Below are 16233 nucleotides of genomic sequence, written 5' to 3'. Positions count from 1 at the left end.
AAAAAATTCTTTGATTATAAAGCTTAGTTTGACTGGATATGAAATTCTTGTTTGGAATTTCTTTTCTTTAAGAATGTTGAATATAGGCCCTCAAATCTTTTCTGGGTTGTAGGGTTTCTGCTGAAACATCTGCTGTTACCCTGATGAAGTTCTCTTTGTAGATGATCTGACCCTTCTTTCTAGCTGCCTTTAAAATTTTTTTCTTTCATGCCAACCATGGAGAATCTGATGACTGTGTATCTTAGGGATGGTTATCTTGTAGGAGCTCTCTACATTACCTGGATTTTGAAATTCAACCTGTCTATCAAGGGTGGGGACATTTTCATGGATGATATCCTCAAATATATTTTCCAAGTTGGTTGTTTTCTCTCCCTTTTAGGGATGCCAGTGAGTCTTAGATTCAATCTCTTTATATGGTCTTATATTTCTTTGAGAATTTGTTCATTTTAAAAGATTATTTTCATCTAACTCATTTAGTTTGGAGAACCAGTCTTTGATCTCTGAGATTCTTTCCTCAGCTTGGTCTATTCTCCTGTTAATACTTGCAAGTATATTATGAAATACTTATAGTGTGTTTTTCAGCTTTATTAGATCAGTTTGGTTCTTCCTTAGAATGGCCATTTCATTCTTTTGCTCCTTTATCATTTTATGTTATTCATTAGATTACTTGGATTGGGTTTTGACCTGTTTCTGAATCTCAATCGTCTTTATCTCTATCCATATTCTAAATTCTATGTCTGTCATTCCAACCATTTCAGCCTGGTTAAAAACCATTGCTGGGAAACTAACATGGTTATTTGGAAGAAAGAAAACGTTGTGGATTTTTTAATTGCCAGAGTTCTTGGGCTGGTTCTTTCTTATCTCTGTGAGCTGATGTTCCTTTAACTGTGGTTTAATTTGAGCATAGTCAGTTGACTTCATTTCTGGATATTTTCGGAGAACAGAGGCTTTGTGCTAGGTCTTTATCTGGAGCTGAATTCTTGTCCTTGATTTCATGGGATGGGTATGTTAGCAAAGGTTTTTGGTATTGAAGTTTGGGCTGTGATCTACTAGATGGCACTCAGGTGTGATGGCCAGTAGGTGGGCTCCTGCTCAGCCATGTAGCTTCTCTGTATTTTCTCATGTTTGCAGCCATGTTCTCTCTCTCAGTGCCCTGAGGGCATGGGCTTCTCTTCTGCTTGAATTCTGGCTCCAGATCTTGGCTTGGCATTCCTGGCCCGCATACTGCAGTTGTGAGGTGAGCTCAGGCTTTATCTATCCTCCTCAGCTTGGAGGCAGGAGGGGCAGTGACCTTGACAGTGGCAATAGCAGAGGACCCTTTATGTGTCTTCTGTGGCTCTCCCCACAGAGAAAAAACAATTGGAGCAATCAACCTTGGGTGGGGTCACTGCATTGTGGGCCCAAGCTGGAGGGTCCTGCATAGTGACACCTCTACTCTCAATTTCAACACTTACATCATTTTGGACCATCAAGAAAGATGGAAAGATAGTATTACACAGACCACACTTTGAGTAATACTAGCATATACTTCTTTGACATATTTCCCATTGACCAAAACACAGTAACATCATCCCAAACTAACTGGAAGAGAGGCTGGTTGTCTGAGTTCATTTGTGTTGTTATAAAGAAATATCTCAGACTGGGTACTTTATAAAGAAATGAGGTTTATCTGGCATAAGGTTCTACAGGCTGTACAAGCATGGTGCCATCATCTCCTTCTGGTGAAGGATTCAGGCTACTTGTACTCAAGGGGAGGCAGTATGTTCATAGATCACATGAAGAGAGAGACAAAAAGAGTTGAGGGGGGCAGGTTCTAGGTTCTTGGAAACAACCTGCTCTCACAGGAACTAATAAAAGGATCACTCACTCATTATAGCAAGAAAGCCACCAAGCCATTTATGATGGATCAGCCCCTGTGAACCAAACACCCCTCATTAGGTCCCACCTCCAACACTGGGGACCAAATTTTAATATGAAATTTGGAAAGGTGAAACATCCAAACCATGGACTGGGAAATGCTTATTCTTCTGCCTATGAAAAAGAAATAGATTGCTATGCATGTAGTCCATCTCTACTATACAACTGCAATAAACTTAAATGTATTACACACATTACAGTCTTTCTTTAACAAACTGTTACCTAAATAATACAATCTAAATATCTTTGAATAACTAATTTAGACATGATTTGATGTGTTTCTATAACTCTTTTTAGTTTTTCTAAGCACTTAATATCCTATACTACAAATACTTTTTATATATCTCATTTTTCCACTAAATTACCAATAGGCGGGATCCTTCCAACTAATAGTGCAGTGTTTTTGGCACATAGAAAACTTTCAATAGATGTGTGTAACCTGAATTATTTATCATTGAGCATGATATTATTGACAGTGAGTGTTATTTGATATTTTAGACAGTTCCTTCTACTATCACGTTGAAGGAAGAATTGATAAGAAAGTTGGCAAGACTAAAAGTAAGAATGTCACTTGGGAAATAAATTTTAGTAATGCTAATTAAATATATTAGAGTCTTAATTAAAAGAATGTGGGGATAAAAGTGTGGAGTTAGTTTCAACAAAGTTTCCAGAGTTTTATTAAATAAGGACTCTTTCACTCATTGATAATGTAGAATGAAGAATGGCTTTCAGATTTCTACTTTTTAGGACTGATTGCATTTGATCTTATTGACATAGAGGAACATAGGAAGATGAACGGGTTTGAGTGGAAAAATTGAATAATGTTCTCAGTTTGTGACACACTGAGCTTGAAGCACCCGCAGAATAATGTACTGTAGCTTTTGTGATCTTCACATTGTGAAGTCTGTGTGGTCCTTTGTAAACAAAAGAGAAGGACTATTATAATCATGAGTTATAATATATTTCCTCTACTTCTGTTTGAAAAGCCTTCTCAATTTTTAAAATACATAGTTATAAAAGAGAAATTCTAAACTCTATACTTGAGCTGTAGACCATTGTCCCTTTGAAGGGTAGAGATAAGCAGACCAGGGGTTAAGAAGAAGCATGATGTGGATCATTCTGGCTGCCTTTCCACCCCCACCTCCAGTCCTCTAAGACTAGATGAGGGACCTTTGCCTCCCAGTCCCTTTGTTCTGATTTCTCATGACTCTTATGCCCACTTCTGACTAAGTCCACTTCCCATATTTCCTACATTCCCACAAATTCCCCTCCTGAATTGAATGTTTCCACTCTCTCCTCTCAATTCTGAAAGTTCTTTGTTAACACCTTCATCATTGCATGCACATTATTTTTATTTGTATTCTTGTTATTTATGTGCTTATCAATCCCACTAGTGGGTTATCAAAGGTTTTTTTGTTGTTGTTTATTTATTGTCATATTAAAGGACAAAACCACTGTTTTATTTAACTATGTATACTCAGAAATATCTATAAAAATGTGTAAAAATGTTGCGCATCAATGACTGTATTCTGAATTCACCTAAATTATTCAGGAATTTATTATGTTGATGCCCCAAAGGAGAAGATTTGAGGTGAGAATGTAAGAGCGCCAATCAGAAAAAAAAATGATAGGTATTGGAAGAAAGGTAGGGAATTATATTTTCGTACTATTGTATTTTCACTTGAGGGCACTTGTCATGCATTAAACAATCTCTCTTTGCCTCTTATATGTTTCTCCTTGTGGCAGGAGAAGTATGTTATCTAGTTGATAAGTTTTGGAAAAAAAAAAAAAAGAAAAGAAATGAGTCTGGTTCACTCTCAACTCTCCTATTTTGTTTTATTTTTATTTGTTTCTGATCTCTTGCTTTCAGATCTGTTTGGCTGGAGAGAAAGTGAATTCCAGTTTACCCTTCTTTTATGAGGTAGTTTATCAAGTAAGGTTCTTCCTTTACCAGGGGTGCCTGACCTACACCATGCTAAGCATGGGGAAAGTAAAGTGGTCTGATTCAGTGAGAGAAGATCTGTGAGCCCATTTAGCTGCTGGACAAAGACTACATTCTCTAGTCAGCTTCATGAGAAATGGAGCTGATATTTTAATAGACATCTGCCATGTTTTATTTTTCACTGATTCTCAATTCAGAAGTGCAAGTATTGTGCGAAGAATTTTAAGATTACCTCTAAGAATTCCTGTTTACTTTCCTGGTATTCATGCCTGGGACTTTGAATATGGTGGGCTTTACCTTCCATGATTAGGTTATGTTTTAATATTCAGTTTACCTTAGATAGGAAGATTATCCATGTGGGCATGATTTAATCACACAAACCATTTGAAAGCATAAAGTATTTTTTTTTTCTAACTGGTAGTAGAAAAGGTAATCAGAGATTTAAAGCAGAAGGATTACTGACTTGAAGATGAAGGTGATCATGTGTCAAGCAATATAGACGGCATCTAGGAATTGATAGCAGCCCTCGGTGGGCAACCAACAAGAAAACTGGGACCTCAGTTCCACAACCATAAGAAGCTAAGTTGGGCTCAGAAGATGACTTTCCCCAAAATCTTCCGTGTAAGATCTTACGCAGTCTCATACCTTTATTTCAACTTTGTGATACTTTAAGCAGAGAACTCAGTCATTCCATACTAGGTTTCTGATTTACAGAACTGTGGACTAATAAATGAGCGTTGCACATATATAGTTTTTAAACATTTAAACAATTTACAAAATAAGGTTCTGGGACAATAGAGGCCATAACATAATTTTTGAATCTCTGTAAATTCCCCCATAAAGATGAAGAAGTAGGACGGTCAAACCAAAAACTCATTGACACAATTTACAACAAACTAGGTAACAAGATAACTCCCTGTGAACCAGAAATATACGTTTTGCAAGAACAAAATCATAGCTTTCAGCATCTGGGAAAAAGGAAGGAGAAAGATGGCAACTGGGCTTGCAATGGCCCTCTTCAGTAGCTACACATTAGATAGTATGGCAGGTCAATCTGAAAACAGAAGCCAAAATGAGCAGGGGATTCTGCAGAATCCAGGATCCAGTTGTGTAGCAGTGAGGTGACCATGATTACATATGGCCTGCCAGTGCTGAAGCATACTAGAGTGCTTTTACTCTTTTACGTTTTTTTTTTTTCTTAATCCACCACAGTACATATTGAAAAGCACTTTTGATCTAGAACTTAAAGTTCCCTAAATCTGAAAATTTTTCTTGATTTATTTCCTTAATAATTTCCCCTCTATTTTTTCTGTTTGTTCTTTCTCTATCAACTCTCTACATTTGTCTATCTTCTTAATTATTTGACACTTTGTCTTTTTATTATATAGTTTTAGCATTATCCATTAAAATTACTATTGTTTAAATTTCTGTTTTTATATTTTTGATTTCCAACAATATTTTTCATGAATGCTAAACCTCCTGATATGCATGTCATCTTTTCCTCTTACTCCCCCAGGTTATTATACATAGTTGTTTGGTGGTTGCTGTCATCATTTTATATTGTATTTTTTGGTCTCCTAATTTTCTCTGAGTTCCTTTTTTTTTTTTTTTTTTTTTCTTTTTGTCTTTTACTTTAGACATTTTGGGGATTTAGAAAGACAACATAGATCTTTTTTTTTCCTTTTCTAGAAATTTAGAAATAATTGAGAAATAAGGTACATGGGGCAGATAAATGGAGATCATAGTGATAGTTATAATGCTGATAAAACCAACCAGAAACTCTTTTTATCTCCAGCCAAGACAATTCACTACTACTGTCTGCTCCCTCTACAGTCCACACTTTCAGGTCTACAAGCAGCTGTGCTTCCCCAGAATTGCTGTTTTATCCAAGTACAGATTGATGGTGGAAAAGAGGAATTTATCAATAACTGATGATTACTGATATACTACATACTCTTAAACTATAAATGAGGATCAATGGATATCACTCTGCAGTTACTCCAATTGTCATGAAGTATTTAAAGAAAAAAAGATATGAGGAGCTATGTCTCTTGCTTTTTGGATACGTTTGGATACCTTTCTATAGGAAAACGTTAGGCCAGATGATAGGAAGTCCCTAGCTAATTCCTTCCATGTATATATATATATTTGAGACAGAGTCTCACTCTGTCGCCCAGGCTGGAGTGCAGTGGCGTGATCTCAGCTCACTGCAACCTCCACCTCCCGGGTTCAAGCGATTCGCCTACCTCAGCCTCCCGAATAGCTGGGATTACAGGCGTGCAACACCAAACCCAGCTAATTTTTGTATTTTAGTAGAGATGGGGTTTCACCATGTTGGCCAGGCTGGTCTCGAACTCCTGACCTCAAGTGATCCACCCGCCTCGGCCTCCCAAAAAGTTGGGATTAGAGGCGTGAGCCACCACTCAGCCAAAAGTTTTTTTCAAATACTTCATGATCTTTGCTTTCTATTCTTACTTATGTGTAAAGCACTAAGATGTTGATTGAACCTCACAGTATATGGGTGAAATTTGATTACTACAAACTTCACACCAGAGTGATACGGCAGGTCAAATTTAGGGGAAATTCTAAGTCTTGTATTACTATTTCAGTTCAACCTGCTACTACAACGATAAACCCTTCACCACTTTCAAACAGTTCAGCTACTTAATGTCATAAATGCATCATGACTTTTATAACTATTTGGCACCTTAACTGTTAGTTTTTCTGGGGAGCTTTCATATAAATCAGCCTGCCTCTCGTTCAGATTTGAGGTGTCTCTCATCTGTGTGTCAGTTATTCCTATGTATCTGCTTTCCAACGTATAAAACCATGTTGCTTTTTTGGCACTATCTTTGTGGGTTGTTGAAAATCCATTTACTGTCACTGTATTGGCATTTCAGGACAGAGGTAAGGTAAATGCATTTGTTCGACCTACCATGTTTAACCACAAGTTTGACCTCAACGTTTAGGGTGCAGAGACTCAAGATATTTTTCTCCAAGCATAGAGAGATGGCAGCCCTCTCTCAGAGCTCATTCCTGCAAAGAACACACTTATGTGAAGCATACTTGTTATGTTTGTCCATTGTTTGCTGCTTACCAAAATGATTGTCCCTCTAGAAGTAGCCTAATAGATTTCAGAAAATACTTCCTTGAAGGAAAAAGTTTGGAACAGCATGTGGTTACCTTTGAGAAATGTAATTGGTGGGGGGGATATTAGTGGTGACAGGAAACTTTTGTTCTTTCTTGTGTATATGTTTATGTTTATTGCATATCTTTATGATTAAAACTGCATATATGTAGTTAAAATAATTTAAAAGAAAAATTTAACAATATAATATTTTTCCTGCTAAAGGTAGGCAGAAAGTAAAGTAGAAATGAAAGAAAGAAACAAGGACTCCTTGTTAATGCAGAGCTACACTCAAGTAACTGAACAGCCATTTCATCCGTAGTAATGATGATGATGATGATGATGGCAATGATGACAGCAGCAATGAAGACCACTATTGCCTTCAGTTTTACTTTGGATTTGAATAGCATTTGGATTTTGCTGCTGACTGCCCAAAAATCTCACCTTTTCTCTCAGTTCTAACTAAGCTTTGCTTATGCTTCTTTGCTAAATACCAATGAAATTCAAAGATCTTTGCAACTTTAAGATGTAACAAAATTCAGTGCAAAGCCTGGCTTATATAACTTTGAATTCAGACCTTGACAACCAGACAGGATTTATCTCATGCATATGTATTAATTTTAAGTGCTTTTCTGTAACAGTCATTTGACATTTAATATACCATAATTGTATTATTAAATTTAAATGCATATTTGCAATTCTAAAAGCACTACTGAACTTTATGGGTGAAAAATACATTCTCCTTCACCTTGGTCCCTTACCAACTGCCAGTTCTTCTCTAGGTTTCATTCTGTCTGCTACCCTTACCCCGATGGCGTTCCTTCTTCTTTCCTCAACCTCAAATTCTCAACTTAGCTTCTCTTTCAATTTTTTAATGTGTTCTCTCCTCTCTCTGTGATTCATGGTCATTCACTCTCAACTGCATCTTTCTTCTTCTGGCATGGAAATGTCCTTTGCTTCTGTTTTCTGCAGTAGTCTCTCATGCAGTCAAATCCCTCACTCCCCTGTGGAGCAGTTTCAGGATGCTGCAGTGACTTTCACTCATCATCCATGAACTTTAACCATAGTCTGGGGGAGTATTTTCCAAACATTAAAATGACCTGTCATTGAAAACGGCTTTCTTAAGTGGTAATGAGCTCCCAATCACAGTCCCTTCAGGAAGGGACTAGAAGGGTTGCTGAGTCTGGGAAGTCAGTAAAGCATGACCTGAGGTATCTTTGAGCATCTTTCTTCTTCAGGACGTAGCATGTCTCTTCTTAATCCCTTTGCTGTAACAACTAATTTTAAAAGTGCTGCCAGAGTTCTAGCTCTTCACTAATAACTCTTTATTTATACCACTTATAATTTCCAGTGTGAAATAAGTCTTAGACATCATTAATTCAACACCAGCATTTTTAATAGAAAGAAAACAGAGGCCCGGAGAAGTTAAGTCTTGGCTCAATATCTAGTGGAACAGTGGTGCAGGTGACACCAGGAGCCTGGTCTACGATTCACACTCCAATTCTTTCCTGTCACTGCATCTCCTTTCCCATTTCCATCCTCTTTAGCCACATAAGTCTGGGGTGAGTGCCCTAATTATGACCTTGTATTTTATGGCTCTGTTGTTTCTATGCCCTAACATCTGCTCTTTGCCCTGTAGGTGCAATGTTCCCAACCTTCCCTTAGATACTTAGGTCCCAGTTATCCTTTAACATGAAACTTAAGAATTACCATTTCAGAAAATCTTTCTTGATCCTCCTCCAGGACTTCTCTCCCTCTGTTTGTCTTAGGAGTCATGCTCCTGTTTTCTATTAGCACCCTGAATTTAGTTATCTTTGTGTTTAATCCCATATTATTGAATGTCCTGTATATTAACTATCACTCCTACCAGAATACAAGCTACTGGAGATCAAGGGCTGTGTATTATTCAACTTTTGATTTCCACAACCTGGCACAGTGCCTGCCATAGACACATTTGAAAATATTTGTTGAATTGAGAAGTTAATGTTACTAATCTCATGACTTCTCATAAGCCTGTTTTAACACAGCTAAGCTTTATCAGTAAAAATATATTCTCCATCTTGGTTCCTTATGATCTGCCAGTTCTTCTCCAGGCTTTGGTTTGCCTGCCTCTCTATCTTGATTGGAATCCCATTTTCTTTCCTCACCTTCAGCTCCTCAGCTTTCTTCACTTTCCCATTTTTTAGTGCTCTTTGTTCTTCTCCTTCTATAATTTATGTTCACCTACTCTAAGTTGCTGCTTTCTTTTTTGTGAAAAAAGAACATTTCCATTCCTTGTAGAAATGTCCAGTGCTTCTGATGACTGTAATACATACTATATTAGTCCTGCCACAGACGTATGTTTCACTCACCAGGTAGAAACAATCAAGAGGGACATTGTCCTGTTCTTTTCTGATCCTCAGGATGGGGAAGAGTTGATTTCAATCAGACCCCAGTTTCTCTGATTTTACTGTCACCTTCAAAAACTATTCTGGGAAGATTCTCAGAGGATTTAATGATTTGACCTCATCCTTACCTCTTTCATGTTCTGCCAAAATTAGTGACCTAGAGACCTAATGAAGATGTGATAAATAGGTACTACTGCTTTTTTTTTCCTTCTTTCTAGAAATTTCCAATGTTTCTGTTCATTGCAAAATAGTTTTTTCCCAATCAACCCCTCACACAGGTGCATCTTACCCTGTGGGCCAGTTTTATGATGTTACAGTGACTGTCTTCTGCTTCTTTGAGTTTTCAATATAGTATGCAGGATTATTTTTCAAAAGTTCTCTGTTACAGAGAAGATTTTATTTTTCCTCCCACTGGTGCCCCTCCTTAGAGGAAAATTATATTTCCCATGTGCCTTGCTTTGGCTAAAAATATGTGAGAAGAGTGATGTGTGTCTCTTCTGAGTAGGTATTTTCCTGGTTTACCATGATCCCTTTTTCTTCTGACACAAGACTAGCAAAAGTCAAGACAGAGATTGGTCCATTAACATGGTCCTAGAAGTGAAGATGACATGGAACAGAACCCCAACTAACCCATTACAAGCTTGCAGCATGAGCAAAAAATAACCTGTGTTAATGTAAGCCCCTGATATTGTGGCTATAACCAAGCCTATCCTGACAAATACATGTGGGGAGAATGCAAGAATGCACTTTTAGCTGATGTGACAAATGGAAACAATTGTGCAGTGCATTTCCATTCAATATGTGTATTTTTCTGTAGTCAGAGAAAGGCCATGATAATTCACTACAGACAGTGTTTGATCAATTTTCTGCTGTAGCCGTCATGTCTGATGATTCAGGCATTATCGGGGGAGGGCCAAGAGAACTAGTGGGACTCTTGTCTGTGGTATGCTACACTAAGTCTCAAGAAAGAAAGACTACTGTGGAATGATAGCTGAATTGAGGGAAGAAATAAAGAGTTTCAATATTAAACCAAACCAATAATGATTGAGCTAAGGGACTGGAGAATAGTCTTAAAAGTCTAGTAAGCATAGTCGAATTTCTCCAGTTTAGTTTTCCTATAACACATATTCAAATGTCAAATACGTTCTGCTAGGACAAGTAAAAGAAGCTTGATATCATATACCATATTTTTCCAGCAGGTCATCTGGAAGGAAAAATGTATAAAATGTATAGAGCTTTAATGAAGCTTAGAAAAGTTCATGGATGACACACCAATAAACAGTAACTAGAAGAAGACCAACTTGACACTGAGCTTCAGAGATCAAGAACAGGAAAAAAGGTCACCTTGTGTACCCCTTCTACGATGGCACATCCTCCACTAGGTGGACACTAAATGGAAGTTAGGGTGGCATTTATACTCTTCTTAAAATAGCAAAGGAGTTTGTCATTCAACTGGTAGCAGATTTTCTTTCTGCCTTTACACTTGCTACGTGAAAGCTGCCTTTATATGAGTGTCACCAGCTTGTCATTTTATAAATCACTGCTGCCTTGCCAAATAGATATGTGCATCGGTAAGACTGTCCTTTTTTGCATAAGTCTCATAAATCAACATCACTGAACAATTCTCAGCATAGGTAGTCTTTTAAATTTAAAATTGGGATACATAGAAAAGACTGTGATGTGGAAAAAAATCTCTTAAGAAATTATGTGTGTTTGTTTGAGAGAGTGAAAGAAAAAGAGAGATTGAGCCAGAGAGAAAGTTTCCCTCATTCAGATGCTCTGAGTTGTGAGCCAGAAGGCACAGCAATGCTTGAAAAAGAACAAAGGTGGAGTTTTACTTTGTAGGGTGGTAAAATTTGCATTTTATGACCCCTGGAAGGGGTCCTCTTTGAAGTCACCTCAAGTATCACTGAACTCACTAGTCTTCCCTAAAATATATGTTTACAAGAAAAGAACATGATGAATGTGATGTCCAAAGAAGGTGACAAACCGATTAACTTCAACGAAAAACAGCAATAACTTCAGCTTATTAAGTGCTTACTCTGGATTGCATACTTCCTAAACACCTTTCTATTAGAGCACATTCAGTCCTCACCAGAAATATCCAAGATGGGCACTATTGTCATTGTCTTTCTATAGAAAAGGAAACTCAGGCATGGAGCTATTATTAAGTAACTTGGATAAGGTCACACAGTTGATAAGCAGCAGAGCAGGGTTAGGACACAGACCTTCTGACTCCAAGGTTCATGCTTCTGCAGAAGAAAACTACAATCTACTTATAGATAGGCTCAAGTTGATAAATGAACTCTGTGAGTAGGACCCTGTTTTTCTTGATGACCAGTGTAGACATTCTTAGAATATGGTCTCAAATTTGATAATGCCCTTGACCTTGCTTTAAAGTTCTTTCCAAAATAGACTCTATCTTGTGTGAAAACCTGAAGGTAATAGAATGGACCATGACTGTCAATAGTGATTCACGGAGCCACCCAAGTTTAGGACAATAACTGCTGGACAGATCTGTGGCTAACTCAAAATATCCCTGAAAGCCTGAAATCTGGGTGGTGCAACGGTTCTAAGAACAGATTTTGTGACGAGCTTGTGACCAAAGTGTATTGTCAGCCAATTTTTACAGGCATGATACATGATAAAATTGCTTCTCCTCTCCTTAATTCATTTACACATCTGTAAAACAAGTAACATGATACTGGTCTCTTAGAGACTGTTGGTGAGATTACATATTCTTGGTCTTTAGTAAACATCAACAAATGATAGTCATTATTAAATTTTGGCTTGAATGGCTGTTGCTGCATCTTTGCTTAGGGGTTCTATATTCCAGGATTCGGTTTTCAGAACTTTACTAAAAGCCTTGTAGTGACTTGTAGTGATGAGATGGAGCAACACCCAATCCTACAGTTCAGTCATCATAAGGAAGAGGACTTACCTTGACGAACCACTTCAAGAAAGAAGAAACACTCTGATTCTTTAGAATATGAACATTTTGAGTCAAACTAGAGATGCACATTTCAGAAAAAAAATTATTGAGGTCAGGGCAATGATGTCCATACTAAAATATTTAATACTTTAGTGAAACAGAATGAAGCATGCATATATATATATATCCTTCTCCATCGTTAGTCTAATTAGCTGTGCCTATTACTGAACAAGGTCTTTTTTTGTAAGTCACCTGAAATTACTTTTAAAACTAGATTATATATAAATAATTGACTAGAAACATAGAGTTTTTTACTCTCTAAAAATGCATAAACCAGAGCATATGGTAATTTCACATTCACTGAACCCCTTTCCCCCTTTCCCCCTTCTTCTTTTCCCTGGGACCTCACAGGTAATTTTCCCTAGAGGTTCCTCCCTATTCATCTTGTAATAATAAAATACAACAAAGATTAATTAAGAAGGTCCCTTTCTAGTATTAAAATGAATCTTTCAAGGAGATCCATTTGAAATGGCTCAGATGTTATGTGCCATGTCATAGCTTTTCACTTAACAGGTCTGAAGGTAATCATTTCTGAGAAAAGATGAAAGGAACCCAACACGTGGGGCCTGAAAAATAATGACAAGTCTAGAGAACAGGCCAGATAAAAGGAGGGTAAAGGGCATTGTCAGCGTGTCACACAGAGGCTTTGGTTCAATCGGCACACACTGGAAAAAATGATGAAAAAACACATAAAGAGCACACTGTGCCTTCATTCCCCACGTGCCTTGATAAACAGTGGGCAGGGAGATGAAGGCCCCTGTTCCCCGGATAACTGGATAACTTGCTGTGCAGGAGGAGCAACTCTCCCTCCCTCCCTCCCTTGCTCACTTTCCTTTCTCTCTCCTCAGCTCTCTGTATTTGTTTTTCACATTCTCCAAAGTATTATCATACTTTCTTCTTTTCCATGCACCTTTGATATTTCTATTTCATCTCGGCCCTGATACATCCAGGTTTTTAGCTAAAAGTTGCTGTGTGCATGTGTGTGTTTTATTTCATCAAGCAGAATTTAGTCTATGGCTTGTATATTTCAAAAGCAGCTCTGTTTCACCTTCTCTTCCCCTGGTACACTGAGCTTCAGCCCCAGCCTCAGGCCGCCTGTTCATGACAGGTATGAGGCCAGCATTCTGTGATTCACCTGGAACACACAAGTCCCCACTTCTTCCTCATTTCTGTGCCTCTCTGGAGGGAACCCTGGCAGCCCTTGCCTCAGTTTCTGGGACAATCCAGGCAGCTCTCCATCACTGGAGAACACCAGATGGAATGGATGGAGGCAATTTTGCAGAAAGTGCTTTAAGAGCGGCTTCCTCAGTGGTCTTTCCAGCTGGAAGCAGAGCGTCCAGAAAGCACCGCATTCTCAGCCCTGTTTCATCGCCTCAAGAACTACAGATGGCTTCCCCAAGCACCTGAAGTTGGTGCTGCTTGCCTGGATTGAATAAGCTGCAAGCTGCAGAAACTCTTTTGTCTTTTCACAGTGAAACTCAGACTCCAGTTTCTTTCTGCCTTGAGAGTGAAAGAAAGAAGACACAGAGTAGGAAAGAGCCAGAAGGTGGAGAAATTCATGTTTAATGCTTGATACTCCCTGGGCCTGGCCAGCTGCTCTAAAAAGGTACATAAGGGGATATTTATAATATTGCTTCCTGTGGCCACACATAAGCAAGGCTTTGAAAATGGCCCAAGTCTCTTTCTCTGGAAAGATGTGGGTTTACTAGTTGAGTCTGAATTGATTGTATGATTCTTGCATGTTACTAAATATAGCAGTTTTTCCTATTATTTTCCTTGTTTCTTTCTTTTCTTTCTTTCTTTCTTTTTTTTTTTTTTTTTTTTCCTCTTTTCTTACTTTTTCACTTGACAAATAGTGGGCTGAGAGTCAAGGCCCTGTTCTCCTTGGAGAACTTGCTGTGCAGGAGGAGCCCCTCTCCCTCCCTCCCCGGCTCACTTTCACTTCCCTCTCCTCAGCTTCTGTCCATTTGTTTCTCACATTTCATTGTTTAGTTCTGTTAATGTCAGCCAGTGGTCAACTTGCCTGAGATCAAGGTATTGTCATAAGAAGCCATTGACATTAGATAGCTTCTGCTGTGTTAGTGATTCTTCCATTTGCTTTCTATTTTTGCTGAGTGTTGGGAGCTGTGACTGCGGGTAACTGGCTGATCTGGCATGGAAAAGGTTTTACAAGAACGAGTAACCCTGTGACAGATGTCAGAAAGGCAGGCAGAAGTGCCCTTTGGTTTTGCTGAGCTACCTTTTGGAGGCCACCAGTGGTTACTTGGTGTTGGGTCCAGAACTGCTCTGCTGTCAGCCGAGACTTCACAGCTGCTGCCTGTTGTCATGACAATTATTTAGAGAAACTGTTTTTTGATTGATATGATTCACATATTTTTCTTATTACTCCATCCAAAATCGAAGTCTTGTGTTCTTTCTTTCCACATTCTGCCCTGCTTCCTAAGCCTGCTAAGAGCAGACAGACACCAGGACAGAATCTAGCCAGATAGAAACCATTTCAGGCAAGGGTTGTCCTCTACCCTCATCACTTCTCAACCACTGGGGCTGAGGAGCAAAAGGAAAGAGCAGTGCTGATAACCATAAGCTCCCAATTCTCTAGAAGCTGGTGGGCTAGTGGTTACATTGGAGCAAGCTAGCTGGGATGCATATGCCCTTCTTTCTTCAAGATGGGGTACTGTCAGAGGAGACCGACTGCTGGTTCCTGCCACGACCCACATGGTGCCAGGGAATTCTGTTTATGATGCCACGTGTCACTCCAGGTGGTGGCCAGTCTAAAGAAAAGTGCAGGGCAAGCGTGATAACAGGCAGAGGGCTCTCTGTCCTGACATAGTGACAGCCATTGTGCAATCACATATCTTTATATTAAAGGGTTTGGAAATTGTCAGAGTACTTTTGTATTTGACAATTCATTTCAGTCCTGAATAAAACCTCAGATATGACAAAGGAAACCTATCCCAGAACCTATCAGGTTTCTGTCTAAAGCCTGGAAGGTGAGCTGCAGCCCCCGTACTTATCTAGCAACCCACAACTGGGGCTGAAATCTTTCTGTATTGTGTGAATTCATTCCCAGGGTTTTGGAATCTGTAAAGCAGAGCACTGTCTACTTTTGACTCCAGGAAATCAGGGACAGACACATGCGTAAATAACAAAACAAACTGTGATAAGGAGTGAAATTACAAGATTTGATTTCTGCTATGTATTTTTGTTGTTAAACATTTTATTTTTATTTTTATTTTTATTTTTTATTTTTATTTTTTTATTATACTTTAAGTTCTAGGGTACATGTGCATAACGTGCAGGTTTGTTACATATGTATATATGTGCCATGTTGGTGTGCTGCACCCATCAACTCGTCAGCACCCATCAATTCATCATTTATATCAGGTATAACTCCCCAATGCAATCCCTCCTCCCTCCCCCCTCCCCATGATAGGCCCTTTTATTTTAACTTTTATTTTAAGTTCAGGGGTAATGTGCAGGCTTGTTACTTAGGTAAACTCATATCACAGGGGCTTGTTGTACAGATTATTTTGTGACTCAGGTGCTAAGCCTAGTACTCATTAGTTATTTTTCCTGATCTGCTCCCTCCTCTCACTTTCTACCCTCAAGCAGACCCCAGTGTCTGTTGTTTCCCTCTATGTGATCATGTGTTCTCACCGTTTGGCTCCTACTTACTGGTGAGAACATGCAGTATTTGGTTTTCTTTTCCTGTGTTAGTTTACTAAGGATAATGGCCTCCAGCTTCATCCGTGTACCTGAAAAGGACATATTCTCAGTTTTTATTTGTTTGTTTGTTTTTAATTGCCACATAGTATTCCATGGTGTATGTGTGCATTTTCTTTATCCACTCTACCATTGGTATTTGGGT

Source organism: Piliocolobus tephrosceles, chromosome 15, assembly GCF_002776525.5.
Source record: "Piliocolobus tephrosceles isolate RC106 chromosome 15, ASM277652v3, whole genome shotgun sequence".
NCBI classification, from domain to species: Eukaryota; Metazoa; Chordata; class Mammalia; order Primates; family Cercopithecidae; genus Piliocolobus; species Piliocolobus tephrosceles.
This window is presented reverse-complemented; position numbering follows the sequence as displayed.